This window comes from Spea bombifrons, chromosome 6, assembly GCF_027358695.1.
Source record: "Spea bombifrons isolate aSpeBom1 chromosome 6, aSpeBom1.2.pri, whole genome shotgun sequence".
In the NCBI taxonomy this organism is placed as follows: domain Eukaryota; kingdom Metazoa; phylum Chordata; class Amphibia; order Anura; family Pelobatidae; genus Spea; species Spea bombifrons.
The window spans coordinates 21,842,758-21,868,695 of NC_071092.1; the positions used below are offsets into that span (position 1 = coordinate 21,842,758).

At 35.9% G+C, this 25,938-nt stretch overlaps 1 protein-coding gene across 1 annotated transcript in view; it reads left to right on the forward strand.

Moving 5' to 3' along the window:
* Positions 1–1,381: 1,381 nt before the first annotated feature.
* Positions 1,382–25,938, forward strand: part of GRIN2B (glutamate ionotropic receptor NMDA type subunit 2B) — a 191,482-nt gene continuing 166,925 nt past the window's right edge. The window contains exons 1-2 of the mRNA XM_053469112.1: positions 1,382–1,459; positions 2,371–2,785. The gene's annotated coding sequence lies outside the window, so the exon portion shown is untranslated. The remainder of the gene's footprint in view (positions 1,460–2,370; positions 2,786–25,938) is intronic.

A 25,938-nucleotide genomic window follows, 5' to 3' on the forward strand; every position in this document is an offset into this window, starting at 1 on the left:
TGCAATGTATAGGTCCTCTAATCTATCTAAATAAGTCCAGTTCAATCTGGTCTCAATGGATAAAACAATCTGAACTTTGTTTATATAATAAAAAAGAAACTGAGGAATTATTTCACATTGTGATTAGTAAGCTTGCATGGTTGTATGCAGTACTTGTATTTAACCTACAGGGGAGCTCAGAGTTCTCCAGAAGGTCTGGACAGACCATCTCTGGAACTCATTTATTTTTTAGTTGGTGCCGCCATCTTGCAAGAGGCAAAATCTCTCTCTACTATTGTGCTTGTGGCCGCTTACTGGAGCAGACACACTGTGTCCTGGGGTAGGATTTCAGTGTCACTGAATGCCTCAATATCGTTAGATCTTAGGATTGTTGATCATCATTCTAACTTCTATTAAAGCAGGTGGCTGGTGCCACATTTACTACGGCACACATTGTCACTTCAAGGAGTGATCAGATGGGGCCCCTGCTGCAATTTTCAGTGTTGCTAAGAGTCTCAATATCGAGCCATTACAGAACACTGTTTGGGAGAAGAAAGCAATCTTTGATCGCTTTTTAAACCTGTTTAACTTCATGACATGCCTGGAACGTCGATTGTTGTCAAGTAGTTAATTGTTATTGGTATATTAATTCTACTCTGTTAAGTAGTTTTATAAGATGTATTAGTTTGTGATCATTTGTTCTGCCTACCTGGTGGCTAAGTGTACCTTTTCCTTTTCTGTAGAGACAAAAAAAGAGAATTTTATTGCAGATAATACTGATTTGAGCAAGACTCTCTTTAACTTTTGTGTCTGTATATCCACACTTTATGTGATACGGTACTCGTTATGTCCTGATTACCCATTGCATAGCGCTGGTGGCTATAACAACGCTATATAAATCAATAACTAATAATAAGAGTTTAATAATAAACATAATAATAATGGTTTATACCGTAACAAACGTATAGTGCTTTCTGGAGGCGTGATTATTTGCTATATCTTGTCTGTCTTCTAATGTCAACTGTAACTTTTTTTTTTTAATAAAAACATTATTTTTATAACTGCTGGATTTATCTTAATACAATAAAATATATACTGTTAACCCAGGCATGCTGAAACCTATGTAACTTGACTTATAAGTGCTGCTTTTATATAAATAAATATAATTCTGCATTACTGCCCATTATGGTGACATTAAAGGTGACTGCAATACTGCGTGAGGCAGTTGCTGCATGCTTTTACATAGTTACCCAGTTGCGAAGATTTGGTTGCAATTCCCACCGTCACCATAAGGGGGAACCCCTCCCCCCATCATAGAACATGACGTTGGAGCTCCAATCAGTTTGAGCAGAAGTCACAGGGAAGGGATTCTTAGCAGGGAAATTCTCTCTTTTCCCTAATCCTGACAGTGTGTGTTTAGTGTGCATGGGGTGAGAAATCAGGGTTCTACATTACAGGGCTGGAACTAACTGACATAACTGTAAGTATAAATCTATCAGTTTATCTAAACATTTCACCTCCTTCTCTAGCAAAATCATTTGATTGTACCATTTTTCTGTGGATGAATCAACCATGTCGGCATGTATATTAGGTGCATGTGTACTTTATATGCATCCGCGGTTCATCGTCCAAAGTATGCTATCCAGATACATATCGGTGAATTCATATAAAAAAGATCATCTCCATCACATTATTGTCCACCTGCAGGGAGATCTCAGCGCCACATCACGGGTTAACATATATCTATGCCTGTCTATACGTCCATCCATCGGTCATTCCAGCAGTGCTGCTTGTGGAATCATTCATACGGATCTGAGAAGCCCTGTTAGATCAGGATATCGTACGTGCGTCTACTATGTGCAACAGCACACGTATGTGCTATCATATGTGCATTAGACCATGTCGTTGAAAGCTAGGTGCCTGGCAATACGTGTTGGATTTGATCTATGTGCATAAGTAGCCTACGTGTGTAACACGCGAAAGGATGGCGGTGCCTCTTGCTTGGAAGTGTCACTGTTCTCAAGTGTATGTTGTATTTCCAGGCTGTCTTGATAAGTGTTGCTAGTGATGATTGTTGCAATTAAAATCGCTACGTGTGCGTGAAAGTGAAGCCGAGAATTCGCTCGGTGCCGGCAGAGAATTCCTGTCTGTCTTCAGCCCCTGTGCCGATTATGAGGATGCTTGAGCGCAGCCCGTGCTATTAATAATGCATGTCCGTCTTTCAGCCATTGCACTACGTCGCGTTCTCCCCTTTTGGGGGTACGAGGGCTGTAGAATAACCTCTGGATGTAAATACGATCTCTTCTCCCCTTCTCACCATGTTCTCTCTAATAAAATATTGATTCCATCTCTCTCTCCCTCTCCTTCTCTCTCTCTCTCTCTCCTGTATAGGAAGGGGGTGTAGTAAAGGAGAACATTATGCTGCAGATAGCAACAGCACTGATCAGCTAAGGAACAAATAAGCCCTCCAGACCCACACAGATCCATCAGATACCTTTCCAAACCTACAGGATCTGGACACAAAAGGAGCTTGTTATTCCGAAGAATCCGTGATCTATCCATTTCATTCCTGAAATTCAACCTTTGCTTCTCAAAGCCACGAAGGATTTGCCTGCCACTCAAAGGATTTCAGTTCTTCCCCGAAATCTCCTACCCTTTTTTTTTTTTTTTGCATTTTTATATTCTTATGTATTTCTGCACCCTTTTTTCCTATGTGGATATGCAAGGTAGAAGAGAGAACAGCATAATCCCATCATGTCCAGAGCTTTAACCCAGCAGACTAAAGGATCTGTGTCTACAAGCCCAGGTAGGGGAGGAATAATTAATATTTCGTTGTCTACCTGTGTAAATGCCCGATCATTTCAGCAGTGGTTGCTACCTGTAATTGTCACTCCTTATTTAAGGGATTAGTTACACGTTATTTACATGGTAGCCACTCTGTACATAACAGCTACATGATGTACACCTCCAAGAGCTGTTGCTTCTCTATTCTATGTAGGCTTGCTTGGCTCTGGTGAGCATATGGGGGCGGTAATACCAATTTTCTTATATATATATTCTTGCTACTCACCTTTTAATGTGTCATTTGGTAATTTGACTGTATGATCTTATGTATAGATATGTTTTCTTTATATTTTCTTGCATTTTTTTTAAACAATACACCTGTTATTTTCTGCTGTGGTTGAAGTTCCCAGAGCATGCGTATACAGAATTTCACAATTGTCTTTCTACTTGGAAAATTTGGAGGCCCGCACACATTTATTTTTAGAAACACAAAATCTATCTTAATTCTGTAAATACCTGAAGGGCCCTGTTACACACACACACACACACACACACTCACACACACACTCATACCCAACAAGTGTTTGAAACACAGGCACTATCTATCTATCTATCTATCTATTTATCTATCTATCTATCTATCTATTTCCATCTATATCAATCTGTGTATCTCAAATATAAATCTAAAAGTCTAAACGCTTGCACTCCAATTGGCTAAGATCTAGCCCAGGTGCTATTCTAACTCCCATCACACAACCTTTATCACAGAATGTTTGAATTACACTTATGCATACATAATATATTTGAACGCATAATAACACTCATAATGAAATGCATGAATATATACGATATATATTTATGTATATATATAAATATATATATACACATCCATCTGTGTATAAAATTGATATAGGTATGCACACATGCAGCAGTACACATTCATATAGTGTTAATTATAGACCTCTTTGGTTAGTGGAATATTAGGCTATAGATTGTTATATGTCATACATGTCTGCGTTGGTCTTCTGCAGGAACTAAATATACATCACTTACATACTACATACTGCAGTATTAAGATGCATGTTCAAGGCCTGGCAGTTGGCAGAAACCATCATAACCTCACTGCTGGAGTCTTTTAAATTATTGCATGGCTATAAACATGTGCAGTGTGGCATATAAAGCTGCGTATCTGGGAGTGATATATGTACACGTATGCATCCATAAAAAGAACATACTGATTTTCTACGCGCAATACATATTACATTGAGAAACACCAGTTTTGATGCCCAAATCCTTTTTAGATTGTGGCTAGTAATCTGTGTTATTTTGCATATATTTTGTTAAATAACATTATTACATTCTTTATGACAAAGTTATTTGTTTGATGGGCTTCAGATGTTACCATTTGTGCATGCATACTAGAGCTCAAGAATTAAGCTGGCTGTGTGATAGGAAAGATGGTACGTATAGAAGATTGCCGGTAACTGCAGAAAATATTGCATTTTAACACTTTCTTTACCAGCTAGACATTTAACATATGATAGTCCATATAACTACTAGGCCCTGGCACCCTCTCATGTTAATGATGAATATGGTAATGCGTAAAAGTTGGGGGCAAAAGAACCAGCAGGCTACCCATATATTTTATACTTAACGGTTGGCTTTTTTTCCCATCTCTAAAACATAACAAGCAGCTCCTAAAACATTTTCCATTATAAACCAAGCTCCCCATATAACCTCTTTTAATATACCACTAAACCTGTCACCACAAGAATTGTAATGGTGTCTAAAGTTAATGGGATTCACAACACAATCATATAAACTCAGGACTGGACATATTCTGGATAATTGCTGATGTCTTTTTAAAAAAAAACAAAAAAAAAACGGGGTCTATAATAAAACCCTAAAAGGCCACATACACCTGCAGGCATCCGGTTGTCCACCATATGGTAAGGTGTTATTTAAATACATAAATACCAGCAGGAATATATACACTTAATGACTTAATTGCATAACCATACCACATAACAGAAACACATATGATAGAATATTAATTATTTCATACCGAAAACCGGCGGGTACTAATTATTTTTGTCTAGGTACATTTTCCTACATAAGGCACCCAGACATCTATCTATAGATCATGCTTTCTTAGATATGTAATGGCTTAGATTGATGGCTTTAGCAATTGTATTATTTAAATATGCTTGTTATAAAAGTGTTATAAAATGCGTCAATAATACTAACATTTATATAATATACATCTTATTATATAATGGCCTTCTATTCATGAATGATTTACTAATTCAGTAACCCAGGATTTAGAGGTTACCTATTGCATTCCAATACATTTATCCATAGAAACCACAACTTTCAAAGGTCACTTGGCCAGAATGCATCATAAGAATCTGTATGGGTTTTTCTCCAAAACAGTGAAATCTGTTAGAGTCTGCTTCCTATTTTAAAATGTTAATAAAAAGAAAAGGAATTAAATAGGGTGAGGCTGTCAATCTCTAGAATTTCAGGGCCGCAAACACACCAGGATTTTTGCATATCCTAACATGAGTATGGGCAGATCAGTTAAAAGGTTTGAAATTGGTTAAAATCAAGCAAGAATATGCAAAATTAAGCAAAAAGCATTTCTATTAAAATAAATAACTTTTTATTTGGAGTTGTTAGAACAACAAAACCTATACTGGTTTAAGTAGTAGTAGTGAGGCCTCAACAGTGACCAATATAAGGTATAAGATCTTAGGTAATTATTACGAAAAAAAAATCAATGCAATAGAGCTTTATAAATAGTAACAAATGTCTCTTGTTGAATAAAACAGAACACTGGTTCACGTACAGTAATCAGGACTAAGCACACATATAACTGTATCAGCTAATGTATCCAGACTGGAAATAAACAGCTCTTACAAGAAGCTGCCTTAACTGTAGATTAGGCCTGTTATCACTTGCCCTATCCTGGACAGATCTCATAGTGTTAAATTGCAAGATATCTGCTTGTGATAAACCCTTGCTTGGTTTTTACTGTTGGTAGTTATAACCTGGAAATTCAATATCAAAAACACAAACGGGAAAGATTGACCATGAGGTTTTTTCATTTTAGAATAACAAAGGCAGTGGCATCTCCCGATATATATATATATATATATATATATATATATATATATATATATATATATATATATATACACACAAATATTTGCAATTTTAACAAAAATTAACAACCTCTGTGAAATATGCCTTTAATCATCCCAATTCAACTATATAATATATACACATGGAATTTCCCCAGCACCCAGATTGCATCCCCACACGACTTGCCCTTGTACCCAGATTATATCCACAGCATATGCACCAGCACCCAAATTACACACAGACACAGAGTTTGCTTCAACACATAGACTCCAACCACAGGACTTGCTCCAGCACCCAGATAACACACAGGCACGAGACTTGCCCAAATTTCATTCACAGAATTTACCCAGCACGCAGATTGTACACACAGTGGTCTCCCCTCAGAGTCTCAGGTCTCCTCTCAGAGTCAGGTCATCTCTCGCATGCACCCTTTATTTATTCCCTTTAGGCCCTATGGATCAGAATATACACATTTTCTCTAACATACAAACACTTTTACAACACAAACACACTCTCTCTTCCCATAATTACTCCCCTATCTTAATTATCTCTCCCCTTTCTGCCCATCTCATCAATCTCTTTGATCCTATTTTTCCTTATTATCTCCACAATTTCTCTTTATCACAGCTCTCTTTTCTCTTTATCTCTCCTTCCTTCATTTTATTGCTCCCCTTTTCTTTATCTCTCTCACTTTCTCTTTATCACAGCTCTCTTTTCTCTTTATCTCTCCTTCCTTCATTTTATTGCTCCCCTCTTTCTTTATCTCTCTCACTTTGATCCCTTGTCTCATTATATCTACTCCTCTTTTTCTTTCCTTTCTATCTCTCCCCTTTCTCTTTATTTCTCCACTTTCTTTTTCCCACTCTGTGTGTTCTGTTTTGTATCTCCCCACTTTCTCTTTATCTCTCCTCCTTTCTCTTCACCTCACCCCTTTTCCATATCCCTCCGCTTTCTGTTTAGCTCCTCTGATTTTTCTCTTTTTCTCTCCCTTTTTTCTTTCTCATCTCTCTCCTTTCTCTGTATCTCTCCACCTTTCTTCCTTTTCTCTGTATCTATTTTCTTTTTTATCCTTCTCAGTATCACTCCTCCTCTTAATCTCTCCTTTCCATCTCTGCTTTTTCTATTTATCTTTTCCCTTTTTTATCTCTCTTTGTTTTATTTAGCTTCCCACCCTCTTTATCTCTCCTCTTCTTTCTCTCTCTCTCCAGTCTCTTTTCCTCTTCTTTCCCCTTCTATTCATCTCTCCTCCTCTTTACCTCACCTTGTTCCCTTTCTCTCCCCCTTTCTGCATATCTCCCATTTCTAATTATCTCTCCTTTTTCTCTTTTATGTGTCCCCTTTTATGTCTCCTCTTTTTTTTGGTCCCCCTTCTCATTATCTTTCCTGTTTTTCTTTAACTCATATCTTCCATTTTTCTTTATCTCTCCATTTTCTCTCTACATCTCCTCTTTATGTTTATCTCATCTATCCTCTTTCTATTAATATCTCCCGTTTCTGTTTAGCTCTACCCTTTCTCATTATCTCTCCCTTTTCCCATTCTCTTCCATCTTTTTCTCGTTATCACTCTCACTTCGCATTATCTCTTCCCTTCTCTTTCTTTTCATCTCTCATTATCTCTCTCCTTTCTATATCTCTTACTTTGTCCCAATCTCTCCTGTGGTCTGTGGTGTGAGTGCAAGTTCTTTTTTTGCACAGGCCCCTGCACTGCTGAGCATTGGCATTAATAGCCGGTGTGTTTCAAGAGGGAGAAGGGAGACAGAGGTCTGTATGAATGATAATTTGTAGAGGGTTCATGGCCCCTCTGGCCACCCTAGTGACGCCAATCATTACAAGTGATGTGCAGGATCATATACATAGACATACATGTGGTAATACAATAATTTCTCTTTTATTATGCATATTTTAGTTATGGTTATGTAGATATTTGTCCCCAAAAAACAAAATTTACTTAATGCTATTATCCACTACATACTATATTTTCATAATTTTGGACTTGAAATGTATATTTAGTGTTGTATACTGTTTTCATAAGGAAGTGTGCATATTTTTATATTACCTCATACTTCATAAATATTAAACTATTTGATTAAACAACACTTAAGACACTTAAGACCCCAAAACAATATCTGAAGTACAAAAAACCATAAACATTACAGAGAATACATATAATTTCAGAATATCCTTTATTTTAGGTACATTGCATATCTACTAATCTAGGCCCAGGTCCAAATGCAGGTACGGCGAGCCATGTCCCACAGCACTGCAGCTAATATAGCATTAAAGCAACAGTTTACCCCCTGTGTATGTATATCTTTATGGTTGCCTAGATTCAAAAAAATGAAAGTAATGCTTTCTTACTCATTCACTCAGCTCTGCTGCAACATTGAGATCTCATTATTTTTGGGAAATAAATGGTATGCTGAGCATGCAGTTTGTGTGCTTTTATATTCATCTGCATTCCACAACATATTCCTAGCTCATGACATGATTATATTAAAATAGTACCACCTTCAGCATCACCAGAGTTAATTCCTGTGATCTGTTTATAGTAATAGAAAAAATGTGAAATTAAGAGCTTGGTGAATTAATGTGTCCATCAGAAACTAAAACTAGTCAATTATGTAAATTCAAAAAAATATATATTTTAATGGAATAGGTAGACAATGGTATTACCTTTATCAGGCAAAGAGGTTCATGTCAGGAATGGAAGCAGTACAACTTTGGGTAGCTGTGAAAAACAAAGAACAAGCTGTATTTGTCTCCCACACTAGACTTACTGCATGCTACGTTAGCCCTTCTACGCTATATCTATAGCAACTCTATGCAGAGACGCAGGAAGCTCTGCAGGTCCACTCTGCTCTTTATTCCCTGACTAGCAGCAAGTGGGATAGAACAAAGCAATAGCAGAGGAGGAAGAAAGAGACGGAAGGAAGAATAAGTACATACATTATGCATTTTGCGGGGACCAATATTGGCAACGGAAAGATGGAGGTGGTCACATTTAAAATGTTTTGTAAAGGTACATCTAGAATATGTGCAGGAATGCCATGTCTGTGAGATTACTCACCTGAGATTACAGCCCTTTATTCATGAATCTTGCACTGAAGGAATTTAAATAAATTCTTAAATACTTAATTTGTATTTGTTTTTGTAATGAAAGCTTTTGATTTACACAATGAAGAGTTACCTACCTGTGGTTACATTAAGGGGTATAGGCTTGATAACTAAGTATCTTTGGATAACAATATCAGCATCCAGGAATGTCGATTATTGAGAATGCAAGTGTTCTTAAGTAATCAAGCGCTGTGTGGATTGAAATTCTAAAGTAAAACACAAGCATTGTATAACATTTGGTACATGGCAACAACTTTCTAAATGTCAGGTCCACTGCTAGATAACATCAATGTCAATGTGTTTAGGTGCTATGGAGCTTATGTATGAAACAATGCTTCCTAGATGTCCTGATCTGAAAGAGAAGGGTGAATTTACTAGGTTCTTGTTTGGATGACCAGAGGAGTAGTTGTGGATACCATTCAGTTTAATTGAGTGTTCTTGATGAGCAAGACTCAGAAATGGCAACTTGATAAGCATTGAGTCAAAATAAATGTTTTAAACATAGGTAACCAGACTAATTTTGTTAGTTCACGTGGTTGGTTTGCAAAGACTCATATGACCTGTTGCTGTGCATTCTGGTGGCTATGTCTAGCATAAAAATAAAAAGTATTTCTTGAGGGCACGTTGGACATCCTATCTAATGGTGAGGGCACTTCAAAAAGTAAATTAGCTGTAAACAGCTGAGCCGTATCCATATTTTAATAAGACTCAATTCCATTGCTATACAAGACACAAGCATCTAAACAACTGAGAATTGAGTTTATTGCTATTTACCCATGGAATCTCAAAAGACTGTCCAAGCAGCTTCTTTACAAAGATAAACATGTGCTACATATATTCCCCGGGGAAACCATTTAAAACTAAAAAGGGTTCATGGTTTCTGGCATGAAAATAAAGTATATATAAAATGCATATACTAAATTTACAGATTTGGTAGACAATCATTAGCTCAAAACAGAGGTGTAGTTAGTAGACTAGTAGTGCATTCAGGAGACTAGTAGTGCATCCAGATTTGTATGAACTTGTGTTTCCCCGTTCTGTGCATTCGTATGTTATTGTTATATGCCACATGTAGCCGCCGTTACATGCCATTTTGGCACCATTATAAAGCTGTTTTGGTGCTCCGTCATGAGGTAAAATGGGAAGGGACTGTGTATAGGAGCGTACATATGAATAACTCATAGGTACTAGTAGCCAAAAAAACTTATTACAAGGGAAAGGGGTACAGACGCCATTTTAACTTTTTGACTATTTTGTCATATTTAATAAACACTATGATTGAATTTTTGCCCCCCCAGACATGCCTTATACCCCCTATATGCCACTCTGCCCCCAGATATGCCTTTTAATCCCCTATTTGCCACTCTGCCTCCCAGATATGCATTTTAACCATTGAACCCCACCCCATGCCACTCTTAATCCCCCCATGCCATTCTTAACCCCCCCGAACCCCCGTGTTCAGATTCCCTGGTGTCTAGTGGGGCAGCCGGTGGAGGTCTGTGCAATGCAGACCTCCGCTGCTGATGGCCAGTATTTCCCCCTGGGCTTCTATGACTGAGGGCCGACTTCAAAGATATCCCAAGTAGCACTTGGGGCAGAATGACCAGATTTGGAAAAAAAATGGTTTTGAAATGGCAAAACGCTACTTGTACTTATTGCCCTATAATTTGCAAAAAAAACATAAAAACATTGGGTATTTCTAAACTCAGGACAAATAGAAGAATCTATAATAGCAGGTTTTTTTCATTACCTTTTGTAGAAGAGTAAAACATTCAAATAATGCTTTTATAAAAAATGAGATGGTATAAAAAAAAATGGTATCTGAAGAGTCCTAAGAAAACAATATGTATAACTCTTGTGTTAATACTTGGTTAATCTGGTCCTTCCCGTAAGTGGGACCTCATATTTGATGCAATACAATTATTTGTCACAAATGCAAATGTAGTTTAATACAAAAAGCTGGTTTTATTCTATTTGTTCTCATAACCTTGCTTCATCTGAAGACTTGCATGTTGCCATTGATGTTAGTCATGTGACACCACAGGAAGCATTCCCTGCTTAAACACCACACTAAGCTGACTATTTGTGGCTACGCTGAAAAAGTACTACTTGACCAGTTTAATCATTGCCCCTATAAACTTTCATTAGTCTGACTGTCAGTATCTAAGTGATTAAGACTAAGTTATTTCCTTGTTTATTAAGGAATCAGTATGTATGTCTAGTTAATTGGCATAATATAGCTAGAACACAAACAAATGACTATTATGTAGCCGTCTGAAATATATATCATGCAAAAACAAGAACTAGAAAACAGCACAATATTTTAAAAAATAATTTAAATGGCATACTACTAAAAAAGACATGAGGGTTCCCCTTTATGTACTAATTCACCTGAGTTGACCATTCCAGTATCGCGGCAGATACCACAATGTATACTGTGATATAAACCACTTATACAAAGCCCCCCCCTACTACAGAAAATCCACTTAGTAGGACAATATATCACATATAGAAGACTCTTGTATAGGAAATTATATTAATGATTAGCTATCTCATACGTAATGAGTGGTTGGTGTTGTCTTGGAATTGCCATGGAGTGCAAAACAATTTTCGCTAATGTTTAAGACATGTGACAAGTATGTGCTATTACAGGTTGTTTTTTATTAACCCATGACATAAACATGTTAGAGTGTGTTGGATTTAATAGCACAGAAAAAATCTCCCCTCAGACTTGTTAAACATTAGTGCTGTATTACCTAAATCCTTAAACATATTATGACTAGTTTTAGCCATCCTCACTTTTACTGATGTTTCTTTAATTTACACTTTCTTTTTTAAAAAAACATATGTTGTTTAGACGTTGCATATTCCCTTGGATTTTTATTGACATTACACATATTTCTGAATGTATTTAATAAATTCCCTAGGCTAAAAATCTATTAGGATAATTCCAGAGAACACCAGGGATTTTACTGCAAATTGGAGCCATCACTGTTTCACGACAGTAAAAGTAACATGAACACATTATAATCAAGTTATTGTTGGATTATTATTATCAAGACATGGTTGGAGGAGTAATGTATGTGAGAACTTGACTGGCCCGCACAGAGTCCTTTACCTCAACCCCATTGAACATAGAGCCAGGCCTTCCAATATCAGTGCCCGACTTCACAAATGCTCTATTGGGTGAATGGCCACAAATTCCCACAGAAACACTTCAAAATCTTATGGAAAGCCTTCCCAGAAGAGTGGGCGTTGTAGCTGCACAGGGGGGACCAACTTCATATTAATGTATTTATAATGTAATATCATCAAAGTACCTGTGGGTGCAATGCCCCAGTACTTCTGTCCATATAGTGGATAAAGTATTCATTATTAAAGGGTGGTTGTTACTAAGACAGCCCCACTAATGAAAAATGTTTATTAAAGGGGCAAGCTAGCTACATATGCACTTTAATGCGTATGATAGCTGTGTGGTCCCTTTACATTTTCCTGTGTTCCATTTTTGCAAATACATTGGAGATTCTGCAGAATCCCCCTATATACATTGGTCTCTTTCCATACCCCTGCTAAATGCCCTGCAGGTGATGTGTTCAGCTGAACACATCTCCCTGTACATGATGCACCTGGGTGAACACTGCATGCCTGTGTCTGTGTCGAACGTGGTGCCATTGATTTCAACGGGAGCCCTTTCCTGCCACCGATTCACAACTTTCAAGCAGACAATTAGTGACACGAATAGTCGGAGAAGGAGAACAGCTGTTGCTGCAAGGCAGTTTGTATGAGATTATTTTGCCCTAATTTAGATTGCATTTAATGGTCCAGCATTACTATGGTAATGTTGTAGAAATCCACCAAAGCAAGGTGCCATTGGTACTGCTAACTGTATATTATATATTGGGAATTCAGCAAGGCCACCTACATTACTTACTAGCTGTTGGGATGGAGAAAAGATTCCCACAATTTATAGAGAAGTTCCAAGAAGAATCACATCAAAATACCGTTTCAGAACTGGCTCTGCTGCACATTAACTACATCACTGTGGCAGTGACCGCAACAAGAGCTTTCAACGTTATATAAATAAAATGTACAATCTAAATGCATCTTTAAGGGTGGATGAATAGGCCAAAATCTTTGGGCATGGGTCAATGAGTACAAGATTAACTGTGAAAGTTACCCAACCATTGAATGTTATGCCTGTTATTATTGAACTGATAAAAAGGTTGTACCATAGAAGGCTAACTACGGTTTAAAATAATTCTGTTGGAAGTGCAGAACTTCTAGGTTTTCGTTTCCAAAAGATGTGTCCTGTTTATCTATGTTAATGGGTACAAAAAAGACCTTTAACAATTAAAAAAAAAAATTCAAACATTTTTTATTTGAAATATGCGTACTTTTTTAATGCATTTTACATCAATAGTAACGCAGTGTGTTCATGTGAGATTAATGGTCTTCTTCATATTTTTCCACCATCATTATTTAAAAGCCCCTTTAACGTCCCAAATTATAATAATCCATCCCCTTGCCCACCTTAAATTATAAACATTTCTACCCTGCCACATGTTCATTTCAACACACCCTTCACAAATAATTACACTTTTGATCTAAAACCCCATGTCATTAGCCCCTCCAATGTAATTATGCTTCATACTGCTATACAATTAGACTTCAGTTAATAAATATGTAACATTTCCAGCAAGAATGGGTAGTATATATATATGTCATTATATGCAAAGACTCACATCCAAATGCTAGAGTGGTATGCATTAATGTCGGCGATTTCGTAAGGTGTTTATCGATGGGGGGGGGTCACAACCAATTAATACCTATTTAATGAAATGTATTCCTTTTAGCAGCCATACTATTATTGCCCTCTCTTTATGCCAGCTTTAACCTCCATCCCTCCGTCTCTCCCTTTATCAGCTATATTTGAGCTGGTACCAGTAGAGCTCCTCTTTTGTTTTACTTTCAGTTCTACATACACCCACTGGCAGTAGAGAGTATTTATACCATGACTGAATCATTTTTGTCAACTTATATGGGTTTTCTGTGCAGTTACTTTTGTTGCACTTCTGACAGGAATGGGCAGTGCAAATTGAGTTGTCTACCAAATGTGTTTAGGACAATATTATTGGGCCTTTCCGCCTTATCTGCTTTAATAAACCATGTATTAATCGTCTCTCCTACTTCCATCTACACACTCCTCCTCTGTCCGTTATGCCTCAGTTTTACCATCTTATTCTTAGTTCTCCACATCCTCCGTTATTCCATATTTCTATTACCCTTACTGCATACTAACAGAGTGCACTCGTGCTTGGAAATTTCTCTAGTCCACTTTTCTGTGATGATTAAGACAATCCAAGTGATATGGATGTTTATAATATACATGTAATACTGGGTAGACTACTTACTTTTCACCTCAAACAAAAAAAAGTGCTGTCTAGTAAAGCTTAGTATCAGGTTTGGCCTCAGGGTTTCTTGTACCTAAGGCAAACTATGTCTCCAGCAACCCCCTTGAGCATGCATTTTATTGCTGATATAGTGGTGGAGCCCAAAATCAACTCAAGCTGCCTAGTTCACCTAAATAGCTTTCTTTTCATAGGCCTGTACATATTCTCCCAAAGTGTCTGCAATGGGGAACTAGATAAATAACAAATTATTTAATTAATAGTGGGTTAATTGTAGATTGAGTGATGGTGACGAAAGGCAGGGTCACATTTTACCCATCTAAATATTAATTGTCGTTTACCTGTGGTGAAAAAAAGCTTGTTATTCAACACCTTGTCAAAACCCTCTTTTTTCTCTTAATGTCACTCTTTCACGAGAAGCTCAGAATGTTTTGTGGAAATGGGGGTATCATAGTGTCCTACAATGAAGATAGGTTTCCCGCATGATGGCCAGAATTTTTTCATAATTGGTAAAAACTACAGAAATCAATTAAAGACAATGTGTTAACCATATGAAGAGAAAAGGTAATTAATGTTTTTGCTTATTTAGAGTTCATTTTTGCCGTTGTTAATGTATGATTATTTGTAAATAATAATACATTTAATTGATTATATAAAATTATGCATTTACCATTTCCAGGTGTGTAATTACTACCCACAAATTTATGCTTAACAGGTGTAACACAAATATGATGAAAATGTGTAGGGTTCTAAATATGTATGTAATACTTGTATTTGTCTTGTATCCATTTCTGTTGTATCTAGGGGATTTTCTATGGCTAGCTTACCTTAATTGAACCTAATTGTTAAATTAGTTTGATCTCAATTTGCTGCCCAGAGGTTTGCTTTGATCTGCTTAACAGTGATTTTTAATTGAAAGCAGTGTTCACTATGAGGAGATTCAGAGTTACGTTTGCTAAACCAGTATGTGAGTTTGAGTGGTTATTGCTTGTTACTTGTCAAAATGCGATGGGAGTTGAATTGCTAACTGGTTATTATGGTTTTAGAATGCTCTCTGTTCTTTTTTTTTTAATTTAGTTGTAGGTTTTAGGCTTTTCTCGACTTGAGCCCCCTAACTCCAGATAGAAATAGATGCTCTGTACACTGAAAGAGAGCTCAATGTCATACAAGGTGTTTAGTCCTAACAAATGCAGAATCAAAATCCAGAGGCAAAAGCATGACAGCTACAGACTGAAAGCAGGCACTGATTCAAGCAATGCCTATAAACCAAGGTAAATAGTGTAGAGAACTATTAGTGTAGAGATAATTCTGCACAAACAAAATAAAACTTGTATTCATATTAAAGCTGAGTGCACTTGAGATACATTTGAGTTTTCCTGGGAGAAAGGCTATTTTGGCCATAGTTCATAGTTAAAATGGAAAAAGAATCCCACAATGCAGGGGCAATGCATCTTTTTCGTAAATGGGTTTGCCATTCATCATCTATAAATCAATATTTCTTCTCCCTTCAAACTCACCATCTATTGGCGAAACCCCAGTGTTCTATGTTATATTTGTGGCATGTGTATACTGCACACACTGATACTAAGAATGAGTACACGCATGTATGTTTTACGTCTTAAGGCTGCCTTCTATTCTAAACCTACATGTTAAACTGACAAATTCTGTGCAGATCTCTCCCACTCACTAAATGGCAACATATCTGTCAGAGAGTTGCTACAGCAACCATTGCACAGTGTGTTATGAAATTTCAATGTCTTTAGGAAGACGGGTAAAAAAAAAAAAAAAACGTTTTCTCAAACATGTGTAACACCTTTCTCTAGCCCTGCGTGGGAAACATTCTCACCACCGGCAAACGCACCACTTTTCAGTTGGACTGGGGGGTCATCTATGCTGTTGGGTCTGTTCTTTGTTTCATATTGTAAAGGGGATCAGGGAAAGAGAGGCATTCTGCAGAATCCCACTATGCATTTGCAAGAGGGACACCAACAACATTTAGGCAATTTTCAAGTCTCTACAATAAAATTAAATCTGAGGCGAACAAACAATTGTGTTCTAGGCCTGCTCCTCTCAAGTAAAACACAACACTCTTAAAAACCCTATTGGATCACAGTATTCATAAGTAGAAGGACCAGAATAACCCCTGTAGAGATTGTGTAACTCACATGGTTCTCACACACATATAAGGCTGATATGAATCTGAAACATCTGCAGTTAATGAAGTAGGACGTTTATTTGTTTAATTGTATTATTGATTAGCATAGTAATAAATAAATAAACATTTCCTTTAAACGTGGAGAGTCTATTTTTTCAAATGGATAGTGATCTTTGTTGGTGTCATATTACTCCAAAACAGTTCATTGTCAATGACAGGTAAATTAAAATGAGAGCTCTAGGCCTCTAGCCTACCATCCTGTATGCACTATTATCCCCCCCTTTCTGGCACATACACTAGAACATCAAGTCACAACCAGTAACATTGCCATGGAAACCTTCAGAATCCTGGTTTTATTTATTTATTTCATACAAGCTTTTAAAATGTAAATTAAAGGCCTTATACCCAATGCTACTGACATTACCATGGCAACCCGCATAGCCTGCATTTAGTGGGTGGCATTTTTTGCAGTTAATTTTGAATTCCGAACATTTTAAATCTAAAGGCCTCCGACCATTACAATTAACAGCAACAGTCATGGCAGAATTTAGCTTTTATGTTTGATTTCAATGCTTTTATATTTTAAATGGATGGCTTTAAAAAAATGCAGCTATGGAAACACAAAAGGTATATACTCAAAGAGGACAATTTGAAAGTCAGGTTTTGTTTTAAGAAAATAACCCATACACCTTTAAAATCTATCCAACCTGCACTTTTTCCTCATTTATCTGGTTGCCCACTTGCTTTGTCTATTCAAATAGACTGTTGGGATTTGGTTAAAAAAAATCTTTTTTTTGCTTATACTTGCACCCTATCGTGTGATGAAGCATGGAATAGGGTTTGGTTTAATGCTGTCCAGTTGGCTTGTTAACTAATCATTAGGTATGTTTCTACAATAAAAAGTTTTTTAATTAAAAACCCAAAGAGATTTAAGCATTAACATCTTACTGGAAGTTAAGATATGTATAGCTAGAGGCTGGAAACAACATAGCATTTTGAATTGAAATAATATCATAATACAAATAAATTATCAATGCAAAATGGAGAATTATTTCTTTATGATGTCAAAAAACTTAACACTTTATGAGAAAATATGGGCCCCATGGATGTTATTACAAACAAATCAAATTAGATGTGGAGAGTGACCATAAGTTACAGTCCATTATTCTCACCCCAACGATCTCCCTGTCATACTTAACATCATTTCATTTGTCGACTCCTCTTTTAGGTGAGACATATGACCGCAACCAATCCCTCCTACCATCGACGTGACCAAAAAATATGTTGTAAGAATGGTGAATGAATGAATGAATGTGGATAGCTTCGCATTAGGAATAACAATTTAGATCCGAACTAATACAATGCAAATTTGATGCAATTAATGTCATGTTGTTGATACTCCTGTTGTGACTTTGTTATTATAACTGTTTATCAATAAATTAAAAAAAAAAAGTTTTTAATATGTATAAATACTAGGGGGGTATGTAGAGTTCTTTCATAATGTTTCAAATCTAAATTGTTTCATTATTTTCAGGGAATCTGTACATGAAATATGCTCAGTTTTGTACAGCAGGTAAAATAAAAAATGTTCCATACCTTACGTTTAAGTACACATTCTGGTATAGTTTCATGTAGAGTTCTCATTTTCATTTTCATATCCGTGATGTTGTATAGTTGTGCTATCTTTGCCCAATATACTAGATAAACAGCCTGACCCCTTAATGTACTGCCTGTAGTAAACAATAATTAATGGTTCAGTCTCAATCACCCAGGCGGACATTCTGACTATTGTACGTCTGAGGAGTAATGGACTTTATTAGCAGTGCCGTAAAGAATAAGCCTGGTGTGGTGTTTGAGCGATTGACAGTGGCAGTCTCCAAGTCTGCAGATAAAGGATGTTTATTGGAACCAAATCACATAAAACAAATATTAGATACAACCAGCTTTTGTCAATGCTAATCTAAAATACTGTATACAAAACCATATTGTATGCTCAAGCAAAAGAATATGCTTGAAATAGAAATTAAACAATCCCTTTAATTTTGAAGGGAAAATATTTAACAGTATCAAGGCAAACCTTTCTAAATGTTTTAAATGGAGGGATATTGCATATAGATGCTTGTCTATATTCCTGTGTGTAGAATAGAAAAATGTGTCTTAAAAAACCTTTTCAGACACATTTCTTGTAGATATAACTTCAGCACTCATGTATTATTATTATACTATGTTATTTAAGCACTATTCACTAAGAGAACCAAAACACATGTGGGACATCAAATGCATTTATGTTATCCTTAGTCATGTTTATTTCTATCATGAGTGCAAAATATGAACAATCTTGTATGACTTGCCATTGCATTATATTGTATGTTCTTATTGAATGCTTAAGGCATAGTGTTCAGTTTACATGCTGCATTACCTAAGATGTTGCATTACCATAAAAGTGTAATTTAATGATTAGTTGTAAGTGTTGCTAAAAGTTATGGGATAAATTCATTACATAAAATTGATTACAGAATAAGCAAGCCATAATAAATCATATATACTAAAGTAATGTAAAATGTAAGGAATGGCACAAGGCATAATTAAATCCAGCTCCATGGTATAACTGTTAATAACAGCAGTTAGGTATCACATTTTGCAAATCAAGGTTACTGAGACACACAATAAAGCACATTTATTAAGCCATCACCATGGATCGTCATCTACTCAAGTCAGTGTTTAACTACATCCAACAATTGGTGACATGCTTAGTTATGGGCCCTAGCAAAAATGATCCTTTATTACATATATGAAGTGCATTTTATACTAGTAGTTTGCCATAATTTTTTTTTTTTTTATATACAATATACATTATTTTGTTCTTTTCCAAATTTCACATCATGGTGGATATTGTGGATTAATGTTAAGATGAACAAAAAGCAGACCTTTAAATAATGTGTTATTAAAGATTGGTAAACAGTGATGCTAAATGGGAGTTTGAGATGAACAGACGCATTCAGCAATGCAATGAACATATTACAGTTTCTAGCAGAGGTGCTCAGCCCAAGGCCTTGAGATCCATGCGACCTCTGTGAATGATGTCTATCCCTGCTAGAAAACAAGTAATTAAATAAAGTTTTAATTGAAATGCACGTGTTTAAGCTGAGATTTCCAAGATCTATGGCTTATTTGCAGTCCTCAAGGCCTAGAGATGAGTACTGATGTTTTATAACACAAACCAGTGCTGCAGAGATTCACCAGTATACATGGTGATGTTAAGGCCACCATTATGGTTATGTAGGATTTCCATTCACAAGACCTCCACTGATCAGGTTCTTGTGGTAATAGTTGTGCTGTGAGCTTGTTCATGACGCAGAGTTCTTATAAAATTAGCATTCTGTGTACTTCTCTATCAAGAATATGCATCCATTAGGGCTGTGTGGTTGCTTAGCAATTTTTATCTAACTGTGGCATTCTGCTCTGAAGCAAAGTGTTACAAGTTAAAATACAAATGAGTCATTTCTAATAAAAGATTAGCATGTTTATTAAAAAGAGACATTCGTCAAGATGGTCAAGTCGTTACACACATCCATCTTGTGTGCCTGACTTCAACTGATATTTTTAGCAGGATGCTGGAGTAACCGATGCTTACAATTGAGGCGACTGGCATTCTCTGGCGGCCATGTAATTGTATGTTGAATATACAATTTCTGTTTGCAAGACTGTCGGTACTCATCAAGAATATATAATGCTTTCTGTCCTCTGTCTTGGTAAGGTTTCCTTTTACATAAGCTCACCCGCTCTCAGCCTCAAGAGAGATGGGTGTCGTGAAATATAATGGCAGTCTCTTTCGGTTTCTCCTAATTGATTGATTGGAATTCTTTCCCTTTTGTTAAACTAGGTAGGTCAGTTATTTCAGAATGTTATGTCATTTACTTATTGCCCACCGTTGGTTAAATCAATATCTTCATGCGACCAGAAAAAAAAAGTTAAGCATGGCAATGGGTGGTTTTAGAGGACAGCTGTTATATATTGGGACCTGATAACAAATCAGGGGTAATTAGGAAGGACAAAAATATAAATGTGATTGTGGAGAAAAATAAAAACCTTTTATTTTTATCCTCTAATTATCATAGTGATATATCACAATATCTTAAAGTGAGTCGTTTGGGTAAAATAAAACATATGTAGGATGGTAAACATAATTTGTTGAAAGCTGTAAGTACAGCATGGGTAACATGCAATACACATTTGCATGGTTCTTAATGAACATATATGTATGCATATCGGATATTTGCACCACGTGGAAGTCGTCAACCAACAATCACTTGTTACTATATTAACTCTTTAGAAATCTCAAGTCCATTTTTGAGACAAAGCAATGCCCTCAAACACAGAATTTTACAGCAGATAAAAACCATACAGTTTATGTAGGTTGCCCATTTTTTCATATAAACTTCAAACCTTATTTGATTCTGGATCTTGTCTAGATAGCCTTATGCTTATGCCATGCTTATTTCAATACTCGCTTTATTACCTTTTACCACTTTTGGCGCAAACCTCTAACACTTATCTACCACCCTGTCAGTGAAGTAAAACGTCCTTACATTACATATAATCCTCCGACCCTCTTGTTTTAGACTATGACATCCTTTCTAAACATTACTTTTACTTTCTCCTTCCAGAAAAGTGGAAAAGCCGCAAAATGTTCTCACCTCTATCTCAATGTAAAAATGTATCAAGATGTTTCTTAAATTTACAGTGCATTACAGTGCCATGGGAAACTGAATGAAAAACTAAATAAGTCTTATCAACATTTTGTGCTCATAAAAGTGAGCATGGTATGGGTTTTGAATATGCCTATGGAACATTACTTATTCTGAGGAAAAAACAAGTCTAAAAAAGCAGACTTTTCAAGAAAATCACGTGATAAAATCATACTCACTAGTAAGCTCCCAATGCACAAATACATAAAATCATCGATAAGTGCTTGGAGCATTCAGTATGTAAGTGTTTACCAGGAGTATTGTCTATCCCAGCCTAGTATCAAATGATCTCCAATGACATCAATGAAACATGTCAAAGCCCAATAATGTGTTAAAAAGCTGTATATTTGTAGGAATCACTGTTCTAACTATAACGTGTAGAGATTGCTGTAGTGGTCATAGAGTCATTATTACAAAATTTAAGTATATCTTTTCAAAGTAAAGTTTAGAGTTTGTTATATTATAATGGTTGTGATGGTGAAGTACAGCAGATGTAACATAATTTGTGTGTTTGTTGGCATCAAATGGTTACTGGCATTATTTGTTTTTAGCTGTTAATACATTTGTTATTAGCTATTAATAGACAATACTCCTGGTAAACACTTACATACTGAATGCTCCAAGCACTTATCGATGATTTTAATAAAGCGAATATTGAAAAAAGCATGGCATAAGCATAAGGCTATCTAGACAAGATCCAGAATCCAATAAGGTTTGAAGTTTATATGAAAAAATGGGCAACCTCAATAAACAAACATTCACAGGTTTGTTTCCACTTTGTATATTGTGTGTGAAATTTCTTTAGACACGTCCAAATATTTGCATATTTGAGTTTGGATATGGGTTCAATTGCAAACCATGCATTTTCTATTACTGTTATATTCCATAGACCCATTAATAATCATGGTCTTCTTACTGAACATATAATGCGTTCTTTAATCCAGCACCTGTTAAAGAGGAACTGTAACATTCGAGCTGGGTAATAGAAGAAAATTTGCAGAAAATGCCTTGGTTGAGTCAGGTATAAAGTTGGCATGTGTAAATCTGGATAACCCTAAAAAAATGGAACCGTAAATAACAGTAAGAATGCAAGGAACTGTAACCCACTTGTAACCCAAAACCATGAATAATGGCTGGGCAGTACGCCACACACTATCCCGCCTGGCGCTCCATGAGTTAAAGAGTGATGATTCGGTACATTCTGCATTACTATAAAGGCACTACATCCAAATTGCACTCACTAATTTGTTCAACGCAATGCTGCAGTGAACTGGTAGAAACCTGGCCTCCAAGAATCACATTCATCAATCACAGGTCACTGCAGCAGTTTCTGTAAACAAATTTGTATTGCTTGCAGTTACAAGAAAAGACCAAGAACATAATCTGCATTACTCCCAACATTCCCTACCTAAAGAAATGAGCAGCGGCTACATAAAACATACTTTACTTTACACTTTCATTGATGTTAAATAGAGCATAGTTTGCTGGATTGCCATTTTTCTATACAAATAGCATTATTAGAAAAATTTTTTAACTCCTCAGCTTAATGCTTTCATAATTGGTCCACTTTTGAAAAACTGTAAATTTTCTTCTTTCTAATTACCATACCCACTGCCAATAAATTGTAAAATCAGGAATACCCATTTTTATAGGGCAAAAACTAGTGACATTGTAACATATCTGTCATGAATCCCAGAATCACCCAACACATGTACAAATTTTTCTACCCAGGGTAGTCAACTAGAGGTATTCTGACACTTTTCATGCAGTCTTTTTCCCGCCAATTTTTGGAGAGGTAAAACTTTTCTTACACAGATTGCAACTTGAGTATTAATCGACTTCAAATTTAAAGGGTTACTAAGAAACAACACAATACGTATTTAGCAACATGTTCCCAGTGATTCCACCTATGCATAGGTTTGTAAAATTCTTTGGTAGTTAAAAGGCCACCCCCTGAGTATACCTATGCCCCCATGCATAAGTTTGCAACATTTGTTTGTAAGACGAAGCGCCAATTTTAGAACTTGCTCATACAAATGGAGCAGTAAAGTTTAAAAGTCTGGAGCATTAAAAGTAAAAAAAAACAGTAAAAATAAAATTTAATGGGCAACTGTGTGAAGCTTGAAGCAGGTTAGCAAGGATTATTCCTATCTCTGCCACTGGAGGGACATTTGAAACAGTGCTGGTACCTTTAGTCTGATAGTGAGTCTGGAAAAGAGACCATTTTGAAATCCTGCTGGTTTACTGATAAACATATGAACTACTTTGAAAGAGTCCACTATTGTTAAATTAACCCTAGTTATCAAAATTATAGTCAAGGAGAGACAAGTGTAAAGTGCCCGTACAACAATTGCTGCTAACCGTGGCATTTGTTGTATGATGTTGATGGGATATTTAATGAAATGTCTGCCATAAAGCCTATTTATAGTTACCTGTCAATATTGTATAGTGTTACTGTCTAAAGATTTGCAACAAGCCCTACAAATAATGCCAGCTGTACTTCTTGATGAGGCTATGAGGCAATGTAGGCTTCAGGTTTGGATGCCTGGTAGGTTTGGGTTCCAAACAGGTTGTCTACAGGTACAGCCTCCATTGTTTCTTAAAGATGAACTGTCTGTGGTTTTTAAATTAATTTTTTAAAACTAATTATAGCTTGTATACATAGTTCTGTTCAATGCATAAAAATAATTCTTAACACGTTTCATCTTCATTGCAACCCCGGATGATTCTTGTTGATGTATTTCATTCCTACAATGTTAAACTATTGGCATACATATCAACCTTGTATTCTTGCTTATGTGATCTGTATGGTATTTTTTGAAAAGGGGCCATAAAAATAGATGATCTTACAGCAACATTAGCTGCGATTTAATAAAAACAAACCTATGATTTACAATGCACTATGGGTGCATCGTTTTCTTCAAAATAAAAAGAAACATTTTATATAGAAGAGTGTCACAATACTGTTAACGGTTTATGGATATTTAAACCTGTATATTAAGAACAAATTAGTTAGTTCTTTATATGAAATGTCATTGACAAAGAACATAACGCAGTGTAATACCTAATTATTAAAGTAGAACTTTGTATCATAGAATTGTCTGCATAGAGCTTAAGAATCTTTACTAATCAGAAGTGTATTATCTGTAAATCATTATACACTAGAAACTATGAAAGAAAACAACAGATCTGTTACAGGTAATTTGCTTGCCATACTAGAATGGAATTAATAATTTATCTAAGTGGAAATGCACCTTCAAGAAGTCTATTGCTACAACCTATCGGTGGCTGATTTTGTGTCACATCCCTAAAAAAATAGTGAATGACGAAAAAATTATTAAAGGAAAGGTTTTTGATATTTAACAGTAATGCTGTGTTGAATCCAACATAGTAGGTGGAATAACTCCTTAACTTACATGATAACATTATATGAATAACATTATATTATATGAATTTTTTTTTGAATTTTTCTCCAGTTTTTGTACCTAATGTTCATAATTATGTTGCATCTATTTTTAAACTTGTACTTTTACAGTGTATTTACTTTGATGCAAGAAATAATTTTTTGTTTATTAAGGTTTTCATGTCTTATACTGGATATATATAATATACTTGCATGTTATCTTAAAAACCCTTAAAGAAGCAAAAAGTTAGCTCATTATCAGCCCTTACAATGGCTCAAAATCTATATATATTTAATTTGACAAAGTTATCCCAGGAGCTGCAGAATCTGATGGCGCTATGTTAAACAATAGATACTAATAATTAATAATAATTAGTAATAATAGGATCGTGGTGTTCAGTTGTCACTGAACCAGCCCTTTGTCACATGACCTATCTTTTCTGCATACTATTACATCTCTCAGTTTAGTCTATTTTCAGTCTCTGCCTTCAGCAAACGTGTCCCTCGGGGCATTAATCATATTAGCTGCCTACACCCTAAATCTCGGTGTGTTCCTAACTTAACTACATCTTTCTCCATTGAAGTGGATAGCACCAGAGAACCATTTATTCCTATAGACAGGAAACATAATGTATTCCCTTTAGCTGTTTTTTTTGTACTGTAGGAAAAGTAATAGGTTGACAGCTTTCATGAAATTAAGTTTTCCTTCTTTTTTTTTTAAGAGAGAAAGAGAGATCACTCACAGCCAAACAAAAATTGTCCATTAGCCTCACCAGGATTTTTATTGTTCTTTTCTCTCCAAAAAAACACAACAAAAAAATAATATTTTTATGTAGCTTAAGCTATTGCTTATAAAAATGTATGGGCGGTGGGAAAACATTTGACTTAAACTGACCACAAGTTACCAATGTAAACCAGTGTTTGAGTTAATATACTAGTTATTTTGCATTGGGTGGACCTTGTCCCTCTGTACTTATATGTGAGGAAGTGTAAGTAGGGATTTATTTTGGAATTTGGACTTTTGTTTGCCTATTTTGGTTTTAAACATGTGTTAATCCCCTATCCAACAGCAAACAGGAGGTAAGGGTGGTATGCCTCCCAAGGGATTAAATCAAATTTGAATAGTTCCTATAACACAGCATACATGATGAATGATATATGATTGTCATACTTGCATGTGTTTAGGTTCCCAGCTAGCTTTCT